This window comes from Ranitomeya imitator, chromosome 2 (genome assembly GCF_032444005.1).
Source record: "Ranitomeya imitator isolate aRanImi1 chromosome 2, aRanImi1.pri, whole genome shotgun sequence".
Lineage (NCBI taxonomy): Eukaryota > Metazoa > Chordata > Amphibia > Anura > Dendrobatidae > Ranitomeya > Ranitomeya imitator.
The window spans coordinates 208,084,719-208,098,245 of NC_091283.1; positions in this window are offsets into that span (position 1 = coordinate 208,084,719).

The window sequence follows — 13,527 nt, forward strand, 5'->3', positions numbered from 1 at the left end:
GTCTTCTCTCTCTCCTGTAGAATGTAAGATCTTTTGATCAGTGGGGTCCTCTCTCTTCTGTAGAGTGTAAGCTCTTATGGTCACTGAGGTCCTCTCTCTCCTGTAGAGTGTAAGCTCTTATGGTCAGTGGGGTCCTCTCTCTCCTGTAGAGTGTAAGCTCTTATGGTCAGTGGGGTCCTCTCTCTCCTGTAGAGTGTAAGCTCTTATGGTCTGTGGGGTATTCTCTCTCCCCTGTAGAATGTAAGCTCTTATGGTCAGTGGGGTCCTCTCTCTCTTCTGGAGAGTGTAAGCTCTTATGTTCAGTGGGGTCCTCTCTCTCTTGTAGAGTGTAAGCTCTTATGGTCAGTGGGGTCCTCTCTCTCTTGTAGAGAGTAAGCTATTATGGTCAGTGGGGTCCTCTCTCCTGTAGAGTGTAAGCTCTTATGGTCAGTGGGGTCCTCTCTCTCTTCTGTAGAGTGTAAGCTCTTATGGTCAGTGGGGTCCTCTCTCTCCTGTAGTGTGTAAGCTCTTATGGTCAGCAGGGTCCTCTTTCTCCTGTAGAGTGTGAGCTCCTAGGGACAGAGGGATCCTGTCTCTCTCCTGTAGAGTGTAAGCTCTTATGGTCAGTGGGATCCTCTCTCTCTCCTGTAGAGTGTAAGCTCTTATGATCAGTGGGATCCTCTCTCTCCTGTAGAGTGTAAGCTCTTATGGTCAGTGAGGTCCTCTCTCTTCTGTAAAGTGTAAGCTCTTATGGTCAGCAGGGTCCTTTCTCTCCTGTAGTGTGTAAGCTCTTATGGTCAGTGGGGTCCTCTCTCTCCTGTAGAGTGTAAGCTCTTATGGTCAGTGGGGTCCTCTCTCTCCTGTAGAGTGTAAGCTCTTATGGTCTGTGGGGTATTCTCTCTCCCCTGTAGAATGTAAGCTCTTATGGTCAGTGGGGTCCTCTCTCTCTTCTGGAGAGTGTAAGCTCTTATGATCAGTGGGGTCCTCTCTCTCTTGTAGAGTGTAAGCTCTTATGGTCAGTGGGGTCCTCTCTCTCCTGTAGAGAGTAAGCTATTATGGTCAGTGGGGTCCTCTCTCCTGTAGAGTGTAAGCTCTTATGGTCAGTGGGGTCCTCTCTCTCTTCTGTAGAGTGTAAGCTCTTATGGTCAGTGAAGTCCTCTCTCTCCTGTAGAATGTAAGCTCTTATGGTCAGCAGGGTCCTCTTTCTCCTGTAGAGTGTGAGCTCCTATGGACAGTGGGATCCTGTCTCTCTCCTGTAGAGTGTAAGCTCTTATGGTCAGTGGGATCCTGTCTCTCTCCTGTAGAGTGTAAGCTCTTATGGTCAGTGGGATCCTCTCTCTCTCCTGTAGAGTGTTAGCTCTTATGGTCAGTGGGATCCTGTCTCTCTCCTGTAGAGTGTAAGCTCTTATGGTCAGTGGGGTCCTCTCTCTCTCCTGTAGAGTGTAGGCTCTTATGGTCAGTGGGATCCTCTCTTTCTCCTGTAGAGTGTAAGCTCTTATGGTCAGCGGGGTCCTCTCTCTCTCCTGTAGAGTGTAAGCTCTTATGGTTAGTGGGGTCCTCTCTCCTGTAGAGTGAAAGCTCTTATGATCAGTGGGGTCCTCTCTCTCCTGTAGAGTGTAAGCTCTTATGGTCAGTGGGGTCTTCTCTCTCTCCTGTAGAATGTAACATAGTAACATAGTAACATAGTTAGTAAGGCCGAAAAAAGACATTTGTCCATCCAGTTCAGCCTATATTCCATCATAATAAATACCCAGATCTACGTCCTTCTACAGAACCTAATAATTGTATGATACAATATTGTTCTGCTCCAGGAAGACATCCAGGCCTCTCTTGAACCCCTCGACTGAGTTCGCCATCACCACCTCCTCAGGCAAGCAATTCCAGATTCTCACTGCCCTAACAGTAAAGAATCCTCTTCTATGTTGGTGGAAAAACCTTCTCTCCTCCAGACGCAAAGAATGCCCCCTTGTGCCCGTCACCTTCCTTGGTATAAACAGATCCTCAGCGAGATATTTGTATTGTCCCCTTATATACTTATACATGGTTATTAGATCGCCCCTCAGTCGTCTTTTTTCTAGACTAAATAATCCTAATTTCGCTAATCTATCTGGGTATTGTAGTTCTCCCATCCCCTTTATTAATTTTGTTGCCCTCCTTTGTACTCTCTCTAGTTCCATTATATCCTTCCTGAGCACCGGTGCCCAAAACTGGACACAGTACTCCATGTGCGGTCTAACTAGGGATTTGTACAGAGGCAGTATAATGCTCTCATCATGTGTATCCAGACCTCTTTTAATGCACCCCATGATCCTGTTTGCCTTGGCAGCTGCTGCCTGGCACTGGCTGCTCCAGGTAAGTTTATCATTAACTAGGATCCCCAAGTCCTTCTCCCTGTCAGATTTACCCAGTGGTTTCCCATTCAGTGTGTAATGGTGATATTGATTCCCTCTTCCCATGTGTATAACCTTACATTTATCATTGTTAAACCTCATCTGCCACCTTTCAGCCCAAGTTTCCAACTTATCCAGATCCATCTGTAGCAGAATACTATCTTCTCTTGTATTAACTGCTTTACATAGTTTTGTATCATCTGCAAATATCGATATTTTACTGTGTAAACCTTCTACCAGATCATTAATGAATATGTTGAAGAGAACAGGTCCCAATACTGACCCCTGCGGTACCCCACTGGTCACAGCGACCCAGTTAGAGACTATACCATTTATAACCACCCTCTGCTTTCTATCACTAAGCCAGTTACTAACCCATTTACACACATTTTCCCCCAGACCAAGCATTCTCATTTTGTGTACCAACCTCTTGTGCGGCACGGTATCAAACGCTTTGGAAAAATCGAGATATACCACGTCCAATGACTCACCGTGGTCCAGTCTATAGCTTACCTCTTCATAAAAACTGATTAGATTGGTTTGACAGGAGCGATTTCTCATAAACCCATGCTGATATGGAGTTAAACAGTTATTCTCATTGAGATAATCCAGAATAACATCCCTCAGAAACCCTTCAAATATTTTACCAACAATAGAGGTTAGACTTACTGGCCTATAATTTCCAGGTTCACTTTTAGAGCCCTTTTTGAATATTGGCACCACATTTGCTATGCGCCAGTCCTGCGGAACAGACCCTGTCGCTATAGAGTCCCTAAAAATAAGAAATAATGGTTTATCTATTACATTACATAGTTCTCTTAGTACTCGTGGGTGTATGCCATGTAAGATCTTTTGATCAGTGGGGTCCTCTCTCTTCTGTAGAGTGTAAGCTCTTATGGTCACTGAGGTCCTCTCTCTCCTGTAGAGTGTAAGCTCTTATGGTCTGTGGGGTATTCTCTCTCCCCTGTAGAATGTAAGCTCTTATGGTCAGTGGGGTCCTCTCTCTCTTCTGGAGAGTGTAAGCTCTTATGATCAGTGGGGTCCTCTCTCTCTTGTAGAGTGTAAGCTCTTATGGTCAGTGGGGTCCTCTCTCTCTTGTAGAGAGTAAGCTATTATGGTCAGTGGGGTCCTCTCTCCTGTAGAGTGTAAGCTCTTATGGTCAGTGGGGTCCTCTCTCTCTTCTGTAGAGTGTAAGCTCTTATGGTCAGTGGGGTCCTCTCTCTCCTGTAGTGTGTAAGCTCTTATGGTCAGCAGGGTCCTCTTTCTCCTGTAGAGTGTGAGCTCCTAGGGACAGAGGGATCCTGTCTCTCTCCTGTAGAGTGTAAGCTCTTATGGTCAGTGGGATCCTCTCTCTCTCCTGTAGAGTGTAAGCTCTTATGATCAGTGGGATCCTCTCTCTCCTGTAGAGTGTAAGCTCTTATGGTCAGTGAGGTCCTCTCTCTTCTGTAAAGTGTAAGCTCTTATGGTCAGCAGGGTCCTTTCTCTCCTGTAGTGTGTAAGCTCTTATGGTCAGTGGGGTCCTCTCTCTCCTGTAGAGTGTAAGCTCTTATGGTCAGTGGGGTCCTCTCTCTCCTGTAGAGTGTAAGCTCTTATGGTCTGTGGGGTATTCTCTCTCCCCTGTAGAATGTAAGCTCTTATGGTCAGTGGGGTCCTCTCTCTCTTCTGGAGAGTGTAAGCTCTTATGATCAGTGGGGTCCTCTCTCTCTTGTAGAGTGTAAGCTCTTATGGTCAGTGGGGTCCTCTCTCTCCTGTAGAGAGTAAGCTATTATGGTCAGTGGGGTCCTCTCTCCTGTAGAGTGTAAGCTCTTATGGTCAGTGGGGTCCTCTCTCTCTTCTGTAGAGTGTAAGCTCTTATGGTCAGTGAAGTCCTCTCTCTCCTGTAGAGTGTAAGCTCTTATGGTCAGCAGGGTCCTCTTTCTCCTGTAGAGTGTGAGCTCCTATGGACTGTGGGATCCTGTCTCTCTCCTGTAAAGTGTAAGCTCTTATGGTCAGTGGGATCCTGTCTCTCTCCTGTAGAGTGTAAGCTCTTATGGTCAGTGGGATCCTCTCTCTCTCCTGTAGAGTGTTAGCTCTTATGGTCAGTGGGATCCTGTCTCTCTCCTGTAGAGTGTAAGCTCTTATGGTCAGTGGGGTCCTCTCTCTCTCCTGTAGAGTGTAGGCTCTTATGGTCAGTGGGATCCTCTCTTTCTCCTGTAGAGTGTAAGCTCTTATGGTCAGTGGGATCCTGTCCCTCTCCTGTAGAGTGTAAGCTCTTATAGTCAGTGGGATCCTCTCTCTCTCCTGTAGAGTGTAAGCTCTTATGGTTAATGGGGTCCTCTCTCTCTCTCTCCTGTAGAGTGTAAGCTCTTATGGTCAGTGGGGTCCTCTCTCTTCTGTAGAGTGTAAGCTCTTATGGTCAGCAGGGTCCTCTCCCTCCTGTAGAGTGTAAGCTCTTATGGTCAGTGGGATCCTCTCTCTCTCATGTAGAGTGTAAGCTCTTATGGTTAATGGGGTCCTCTCTCTCTCTCTCCTGTAGAGTGTAAGCTCTTATGGTCAGTGGGATCCTGTCCCTCTCCTGTAGAGTGTAAGCTCTTATAGTCAGTGGGATCCTCTCTCTCTCCTGTAGAGTGTAAGATCTTATGGTTAATGGGGTCCTCTCTCTCTCTCTCCTGTAGAGTGTAAGCTCTTATGGTCAGTAGGGTCCTCTCTCTTCTGTAGAGTGTAAGCTCTTATGGTCAGCGGGGTCCTCTCCCTCCTGTAGAGTGTAAGCTCTTATGGTCAGTGGGCTCCTCTCTCTCCTGTAGAGTATAAGCTCTTATGGTCAGTGGGGTCCTCTCTCTACTGTAGAGTGTAAGCTCTTATGGTCAGCGGAGTCCTCTCTCTCCTGTAGAGTGTAAGCTCTTATGGTCAGCGGGGTCCTCTCTTTCCTGTAGAGTATAAGCTCTTATGGTCAGTGCGGTCCTCTCTCTCCTGTAGAGTGTAAGCTCTTATGGTCAGCAGGGTCCTCTGTCTTCTGTAGAGTGTAAGCTCTTATGGTCAGTGGGGTCCTCTCTTTCCTTTAGAGTGTAAGCTCTTATGGTCAGCGAGATCCTCTCTCTCCTGTGGAGTGTAAGCTCTTATGGTCAGTGGGGTCCTCTCTCTCCTGTAGAGTGTAAGCTCTTATGGTCAGCGGGGTCCTCTCTCTCCTGTAGAGTGTAAGCTCTTATGGTCAGCGGGGTCCTCTCTCTCTCCTGTAGAGTGTAAGCTCTTATGGTCAGTGGGGTCTTCTCTCTCTCCTGTAGAATGTAAGATCTTTTGATCGGTGGGGTCCTCTCTCTTCTGTAGAGTGTAAGCTCTTATGGTCACTGAGGTCCTCTCTCTTCTGTAAAGTGTAAGCTCTTATGGTCAGCAGGGTCCTCTCTCTTCTGTAAAGTGTAAGCTCTTATGGTCAGCAGGGTCCTTTCTCTCCTGTAGAGTGTAAGCTCTTATGGTCAGTGGGGTCCTCTCTCTCCTGTAGAGTGTAAGCTCTTATGGTCAGTGGGGTCCTCTCTCTCCTGTAGAGTGTAAGCTCTTATGGTCTGTGGGGTATTCTCTCTCCCCTGTAGAATGTAAGCTCTTATGGTCAGTGGGGTCCTCTCTCTCTTCTGGAGAGTGTAAGCTCTTATGATCAGTGGGGTCCTCTCTCTCTTGTAGAGTGTAAGCTCTTATGGTCAGTGGGGTCCTCTCTCTCCTGTAGAGAGTAAGCTATTATGGTCAGTGGGGTCCTCTCTCCTGTAGAGTGTAAGCTCTTATGGTCAGTGGGGTCCTCTCTCTCTTCTGTAGAGTGTAAGCTCTTATGGTCAGTGGGGTCCTCTCTCTCCTGTAGTGTGTAAGCTCTTATGGTCAGCAGGGTCCTCTTTCTCCTGTAGAGTGTGAGCTCCTATGGACAGAGGGATCCTGTCTCTCTCCTGTAGAGTGTAAGCTCTTATGGTCAGTGGGATCCTGTCTCTCTCCTGTAGAGTGTAAGCTCTTATGGTCAGTGGGATCCTCTCTCTCTCCTGTAGAGTGTAAGCTCTTATGATCAGTGGGATCCTCTCTCTCCTGTAGAGTGTAAGCTCTTATGGTCAGTGAGGTCCTCTCTCTTCTGTAAAGTGTAAGCTCTTTTGGTCAGTGGGATCCTGTCTCTCTCCTGTAGAGTGTAAGCTCTTATGGTCAGTGGGATCCTCTCTCTCTCCTGTAGAGTGTAAGCTCTTATGATCAGTGGGGTCCTCTCTCTCTTGTAGAGTGTAAGCTCTTATGGTCAGTGGGGTCCTCTCTCTCCTGTAGAGAGTAAGCTATTATGGTCAGTGGGGTCCTCTCTCCTGTAGAGTGTAAGCTCTTATGGTCAGTGGGATCCTCTCTCTCTCCTGTAGAGTGTAAGCTCTTATGATCAGTGGGGTCCTCTCTCTCTTGTAGAGTGTAAGCTCTTATGGTCAGTGGGGTCCTCTCTCTCCTGTAGAGAGTAAGCTATTATGGTCAGTGGGGTCCTCTCTCTCCTGTAGTGTGTAAGCTCTTATGGTCAGCAGGGTCCTCTTTCTCCTGTAGAGTGTGAGCTCCTATGGACAGAGGGATCCTGTCTCTCTCCTGTAGAGTGTAAGCTCTTATGGTCTGTGGGGTCCTCTCTCTCTACTGGAGAGTGTAAGCTCTTATGATCAGTGGGGTCCTCTCTCTCTTGTAGAGTGTAAGCTCTTATGGCCAGTGGGGTCCTCTCTCTCCTGTAGAGAGTAAGCTATTATGGTCAGTGGGGTCCTCTCTCCTGTAGAGTGTAAGCTCTTATGGTCAGTGGGGTCCTCTCTCTCTTCTGTAGAGTGTAAGCTCTTATGGTCAGTGGGGTCCTCTCTCTCCTGTAGAGTGTAAGCTCTTATGGTCAGCAGGGTCCTCTTTCTCCTGTAGAGTGTGACCTCCTATGGACAGTGGGATCCTGTCTCTCTCCTGTAGAGTGTAAGCTCTTATGGTCAGTGGGATCCTGTCTCTCTCCTGTAGAGTGTAAGCTCTTATGGTCAGTGGGATCCTCTCTCTCTCCTGTAGAGTGTTAGCTCTTATGGTCAGTGGGATCCTGTCTCTCTCCTGTATAGTGTAAGCTCTTATGGTCAGTGGGGTCCTCTCTCTCTCCTGTAGAGTGTAGGCTCTTATGGTCAGTGGGATCCTCTCTTTCTCCTGTAGAGTGTAAGCTCTTATGGTCTGTGGGATCCTGTCCCTCTCCTGTAGAGTGTAAGCTCTTATAGTCAGTGGGATCCTCTCTCTCTCCTGTAGAGTGTAAGCTCTTATGGTTAATGGGGTCCTCTCTCTCTCTCTCCTGTAGAGTGTAAGCTCTTATGGTCAGTGGGGTCCTCTCTCTTCTGTAGAGTGTAAGCTCTTATGGTCAGCGGGGTCCTCTCCCTCCTGTAGAGTGTAAGCTATTATGATCAGTGGGGTCCTCTCTCTCCAGTAGAGTGTAAGCTCTTATGGTCAGTGGGGTCCTCTCTCCTGTAGAGTGTAAGATCTTATGGTCAGTGGGGTCCACTCTCTCTCCAGTAAAGTGTAAGCTCTTATGGTCAGTGGGTCCACTCTCTCTTCTGTAGAGTGTAAGCTCTTATGGTCAGTGGGCTCCTCTCTCTCCTGTAGAGTATAAGCTCTTATGGTCAGTGGGGTCCTCTCTCTACTGTAGAGTGTAAGCTCTTATGGTCAGCGGGGTCCTCTCTCTCCTGTAGAGTGTAAGCTCTTATGGTCAGCGGGGTCCTCTCTCTCCTGTAGAGTATAAGCTCTTATGGTCAGTGGGGTCCTCTCTCTCCTGTAGAGTGTAAGCTCTTATGGTCAGCAGGGTCCTCTGTCTTCTAGAGTGTAAGCTCTTATGGCCAGTGGGGTCCTCTCTCTCCTTTAGAGTGTAAGCTCTTATGGTCAGCAGGGTCCTCTGTCTTCTAGAGTGTAAGCTCTTATAGTCAGTGGGGTCCTCTCTCTCCTTTAGAGTGTAAGCTCTTATGGTAAGCGAAATCCTCTCTCTCCTGTGGAGTGTAAGCTCTTATGGTCAGTGGGGTCCTCTCTCTCCTGTAGAGTGTAAGCTCTTATGGTCAGCGGGGTCCTCTCTCTCCTGTAGAGTGTAAGCTCTTATGGTCAGCGGGGTCCTCTCTCTCTCCTGTAGAGTGTAAGCTCTTATGGTTAGTGGGGTCCTCTCTCCTGTAGAGTGAAAGCTCTTATGATCAGTGGGGTCCTCTCTCTCCTGTAGAGTGTAAGCTCTTATGGTCAGTGGGGTCTTCTCTCTCTCCTGTAGAATGTAAGATCTTTTGATCAGTGGGGTCCTCTCTCTTCTGTAGAGTGTAAGCTCTTATGGTCACTGAGGTCCTCTCTCTCCTGTAGAGTGTAAGCTCTTATGGTCAGTGGGGTCCTCTCTCTCCTGTAGAGTGTAAGCTCTTATGGTCAGTGGGGTCCTCTCTCTCCTGTAGAGTATAAGCTCTTATGGTCTGTGGGGTATTCTCTCTCCCCTGTAGAATGTAAGCTCTTATGGTCAGTGGGGTCCTCTCTCTCTTCTGGAGAGTGTAAGCTCTTATGATCAGTGGGGTCCTCTCTCTCTTGTAGAGTGTAAGCTCTTATGGTCAGTGGGGTCCTCTCTCTCTTGTAGAGAGTAAGCTATTATGGTCAGTGGGGTCCTCTCTCCTGTATAGTGTAAGCTCTTATGGTCAGTGGGGTCCTCTCTCTCTTCTGTAGAGTGTAAGCTCTTATGGTCAGTGGGGTCCTCTCTCTCCTGTAGTGTGTAAGCTCTTATGGTCAGCAGGGTTCTCTTTCTCCTGTAGAGTGTGAGCTCCTAGGGACAGAGGGATCCTGTCTCTCTCCTGTAGAGTGTAAGCTCTTATGGTCAGTGGGATCCTCTCTCTCTCCTGTAGAGTGTAAGCTCTTATGATCAGTGGGATCCTCTCTCTCCTGTAGAGTGTAAGCTCTTATGGTCAGTGAGGTCCTCTCTCTTCTGTAAAGTGTAAGCTCTTATGGTCAGCAGGGTCCTTTCTCTCCTGTAGTGTGTAAGCTCTTATGGTCAGTGGGGTCCTCTCTCCTGTAGAGTGTAAGCTCTTATGGTCAGTGGGGTCCTCTCTCTCCTGTAGAGTGTAAGCTCTTATGGTCTGTGGGGTCCTCTCTCTCTTCTGGAGAGTGTAAGCTCTTATGGTAAGCGAAATCCTCTCTCTCCTGTGGAGTGTAAGCTCTTATGGTCAGTGGGGTCCTCTCTCTCCTGTAGAGTGTAAGCTCTTATGGTCAGCGGGGTCCTCTCTCTCCTGTAGAGTGTAAGCTCTTATGGTCAGCGGGGTCCTCTCTCTCTCCTGTAGAGTGTAAGCTCTTATGGTTAGTGGGGTCCTCTCTCCTGTAGAGTGAAAGCTCTTATGATCAGTGGGGTCCTCTCTCTCCTGTAGAGTGTAAGCTCTTATGGTCAGTGGGGTCTTCTCTCTCTCCTGTAGAATGTAAGATCTTTTGATCAGTGGGGTCCTCTCTCTTCTGTAGAGTGTAAGCTCTTATGGTCACTGAGGTCCTCTCTCTCCTGTAGAGTGTAAGCTCTTATGGTCAGTGGGGTCCTCTCTCTCCTGTAGAGTGTAAGCTCTTATGGTCAGTGGGGTCCTCTCTCTCCTGTAGAGTATAAGCTCTTATGGTCTGTGGGGTATTCTCTCTCCCCTGTAGAATGTAAGCTCTTATGGTCAGTGGGGTCCTCTCTCTCTTCTGGAGAGTGTAAGCTCTTATGATCAGTGGGGTCCTCTCTCTCTTGTAGAGTGTAAGCTCTTATGGTCAGTGGGGTCCTCTCTCTCTTGTAGAGAGTAAGCTATTATGGTCAGTGGGGTCCTCTCTCCTGTAGAGTGTAAGCTCTTATGGTCAGTGGGGTCCTCTCTCTCTTCTGTAGAGTGTAAGCTCTTATGGTCAGTGGGGTCCTCTCTCTCCTGTAGTGTGTAAGCTCTTATGGTCAGCAGGGTTCTCTTTCTCCTGTAGAGTGTGAGCTCCTAGGGACAGAGGGATCCTGTCTCTCTCCTGTAGAGTGTAAGCTCTTATGGTCAGTGGGATCCTCTCTTTCTCCTGTAGAGTGTAAGCTCTTATGATCAGTGGGATCCTCTCTCTCCTGTAGAGTGTAAGCTCTTATGGTCAGTGAGGTCCTCTCTCTTCTGTAAAGTGTAAGTTCTTATGGTCAGCAGGGTCCTTTCTCTCCTGTAGTGTGTAAGCTCTTATGGTCAGTGGGGTCCTCTCTCCTGTAGAGTGTAAGCTCTTATGGTCAGTGGGGTCCTCTCTCTCCTGTAGAGTGTAAGCTCTTATGGTCTGTGGGGTCCTCTCTCTCTTCTGGAGAGTGTAAGCTCTTATGATCAGTGGGGTCCTCTCTCTCTTGTAGAGTGTAAGCTCTTATGGTCAGTGGGGTCCTCTCTCTCCTGTAAAGTGTAAGCTCTTATGGTCAGTGGGGTCCTCTCTCTCCTGTAGAGTGTAAGCTCTTATGGTCTGTGGGGTATTCTCTCTCCCCTTTAGAATGTAAGCTCTTATGGTCAGTGGGGTCCTCTCTCTCTTCTGGAGAGTGTAAGCTCTTATGATCAGTGGGGTCCTCTCTCTCCAGTAGAGTGTAAGCTCTTATGGTCAGTGGGGTCCTCTCTCCTTTAGAGTGTAAGCTCTTATGGTCAGTGGGGTCCACTCTCTCTCCAGTAGAGTGTAAGCTCTTATGGTCAGTGGGTCCACTCTCTCTTCTGTAGAGTGTAAGCTCTTATGGTCAGTGGGGTCCTCTCTCTCCTGTAGAGTATAAGCTCTTATGGTCAGTGGGGTCCTCTCTCTACTGTAGAGTGTAAGCTCTTATGGTCAGCGGGGTCCTCTCTCTCCTGTAGAGTGTAAGCTCTTATGGTCAGTGGGGTCCTCTCTCTCTTGTAGAGTGTAAGCTCTTATGGTCAGCGGGGTCCTCTCTCTCCTGTAGAGTATAAGCTCTTATGGTCAGTGGGGTCCTCTCTCTCCTGTAGAGTGTAAGCTCTTATGGTGAGCAGGGTCCTCTCTCTCCTGTAGAGTGTAAGCTCTTATGGTCAGTGGGGTCCTCTCTCTCTTGTAGAGTGTAAGCTCTTATGGTCAGCGGGGTCCTCTCTCTCCTGTAGAGTGTAAGCTCTTATGGTCAGTGGGGTCCTCTCTCTCTTGTAGAGTGTAAGCTCTTATGGTCAGTGGGGTCCTCTCTCTCCTGTAGAGTATAAGCTCTTATGGTCAGTGGGGTCCTCTCTCTACTGTAGAGTGTAAGCTCTTATGATCAGTGGGGTCCTCTCTCTCTCCTGTAGAGTGTAAGCTCTTATGGTTAGTGGGGTCCTCTCTCCTGTAGAGTGTAAGCTCTTATGATCAGTGGGGTCCTCTCTCTCCTGTAGAGTGTAAGCTCTTATGGTCAGTGGGGTCTTCTCTCTCTCCTGTAGAATGTAAGCTCTTATTGTCAGTGGGGTCTTCTCTCTCCTGTAGAGTGTAAGCTATTATGATCAGTGGGGTCCTCTCTCTCCAGTAGAGTGTAAGCTCTTATGGTCAGTGGGGTCCTCTCTCCTGTAGAGTGTAAGATCTTATGGTCAGTGGGGTCCACTCTCTCTCCAGTAAAGTGTAAGCTCTTATGGTCAGTGGGTCCACTCTCTCTTCTGTAGAGTGTAAGCTCTTATGGTCAGTGGGCTCCTCTCTCTCCTGTAGAGTATAAGCTCTTATGGTCAGTGGGGTCCTCTCTCTACTGTAGAGTGTAAGCTCTTATGGTCAGCGGGGTCCTCTCTCTCCTGTAGAGTATAAGCTCTTATGGTCAGCGGGGTCCTCTCTCTCCTGTAGAGTATAAGCTCTTATGGTCAGTGGGGTCCTCTCTCTCCTGTAGAGTGTAAGCTCTTATGGTCAGCAGGGTCCTCTGTCTTCTAGAGTGTAAGCTCTTATGGCCAGTGGGGTCCTCTCTCTCCTTTAGAGTGTAAGCTCTTATGGTCAGCAGGGTCCTCTGTCTTCTAGAGTGTAAGCTCTTATGGTCAGTGGGGTCCTCTCTCTCCTTTAGAGTGTAAGCTCTTATGGTCAGCGAAATCCTCTCTCTCCTGTGGAGTGTAAGCTCTTATGGTCAGTGGGGTCCTCTCTCTCCTGTAGAGTGTAAGCTCTTGTGGTCAGCGGGGTCCTCTCTCTCCTGTAGAGTGTAAGCTCTTATGGTCAGCGGGGTCCTCTCTCTCTCCTGTAGTGTGTAAGCTCTTATGGTTAGTGGGGTCCTCTCTCCTGTAGAGTGAAAGCTCTTATGATCAGTGGGGTCCTCTCTCTCCTGTAGAGTGTAAGCTCTTATGGTCAGTGGGGTCTTCTCTCTCTCCTGTAGAATGTAAGATCTTTTGATCAGTGGGGTCCTCTCTCTTCTGTAGAGTGTAAGCTCTTATGGTCACTGAGGTCCTCTCTCTCCTGTAGAGTGTAAGCTCTTATGGTCAGTGGGGTCCTCTCTCTCCTGTAGAGTGTAAGCTCTTATGGTCAGTGGGGTCCTCTCTCTCCTGTAGAGTGTAAGCTCTTATGGTCTGTGGGGTATTCTCTCTCCCCTGTAGAATGTAAGCTCTTATGGTCAGTGGGGTCCTCTCTCTCTTCTGGAGAGTGTAAGCTCTTATGATCAGTGGGGTCCTCTCTCTCTTGTAGAGTGTAAGCTCTTATGGTCAGTGGGGTCCTCTCTCTCTTGTAGAGAGTAAGCTATTATGGTCAGTGGGGTCCTCTCTCCTGTAGAGTGTAAGCTCTTATGGTCAGTGGGGTCCTCTCTCTCTTCTGTAGAGTGTAAGCTCTTATGGTCAGTGGGGTCCTCTCTCTCCTGTAGTGTGTAAGCTCTTATGGTCAGCAGGGTCCTCTTTCTCCTGTAGAGTGTGAGCTCCTAGGGACAGAGGGATCCTGTCTCTCTCCTGTAGAGTGTAAGCTCTTATGGTCAGTGGGATCCTCTCTCTCTCCTGTAGAGTGTAAGCTCTTATGATCAGTGGGATCCTCTCTCTCCTGTAGAGTGTAAGCTCTTATGGTCAGTGAGGTCCTCTCTCTTCTGTAAAGTGTAAGCTCTTATGGTCAGCAGGGTCCTTTCTCTCCTGTAGTGTGTAAGCTCTTATGGTCAGTGGGGTCCTCTCTCTCCTGTAGAGTGTAAGCTCTTATGGTCAGTGGGGTCCTCTCTCTCCTGTAGATTGTAAGCTCTTATGGTCTGTGGGGTATATTCTCTCCCCTGTAGAATGTAAGCTCTTATGGTCAGTGGGGTCCTCTCTCTCTTCTG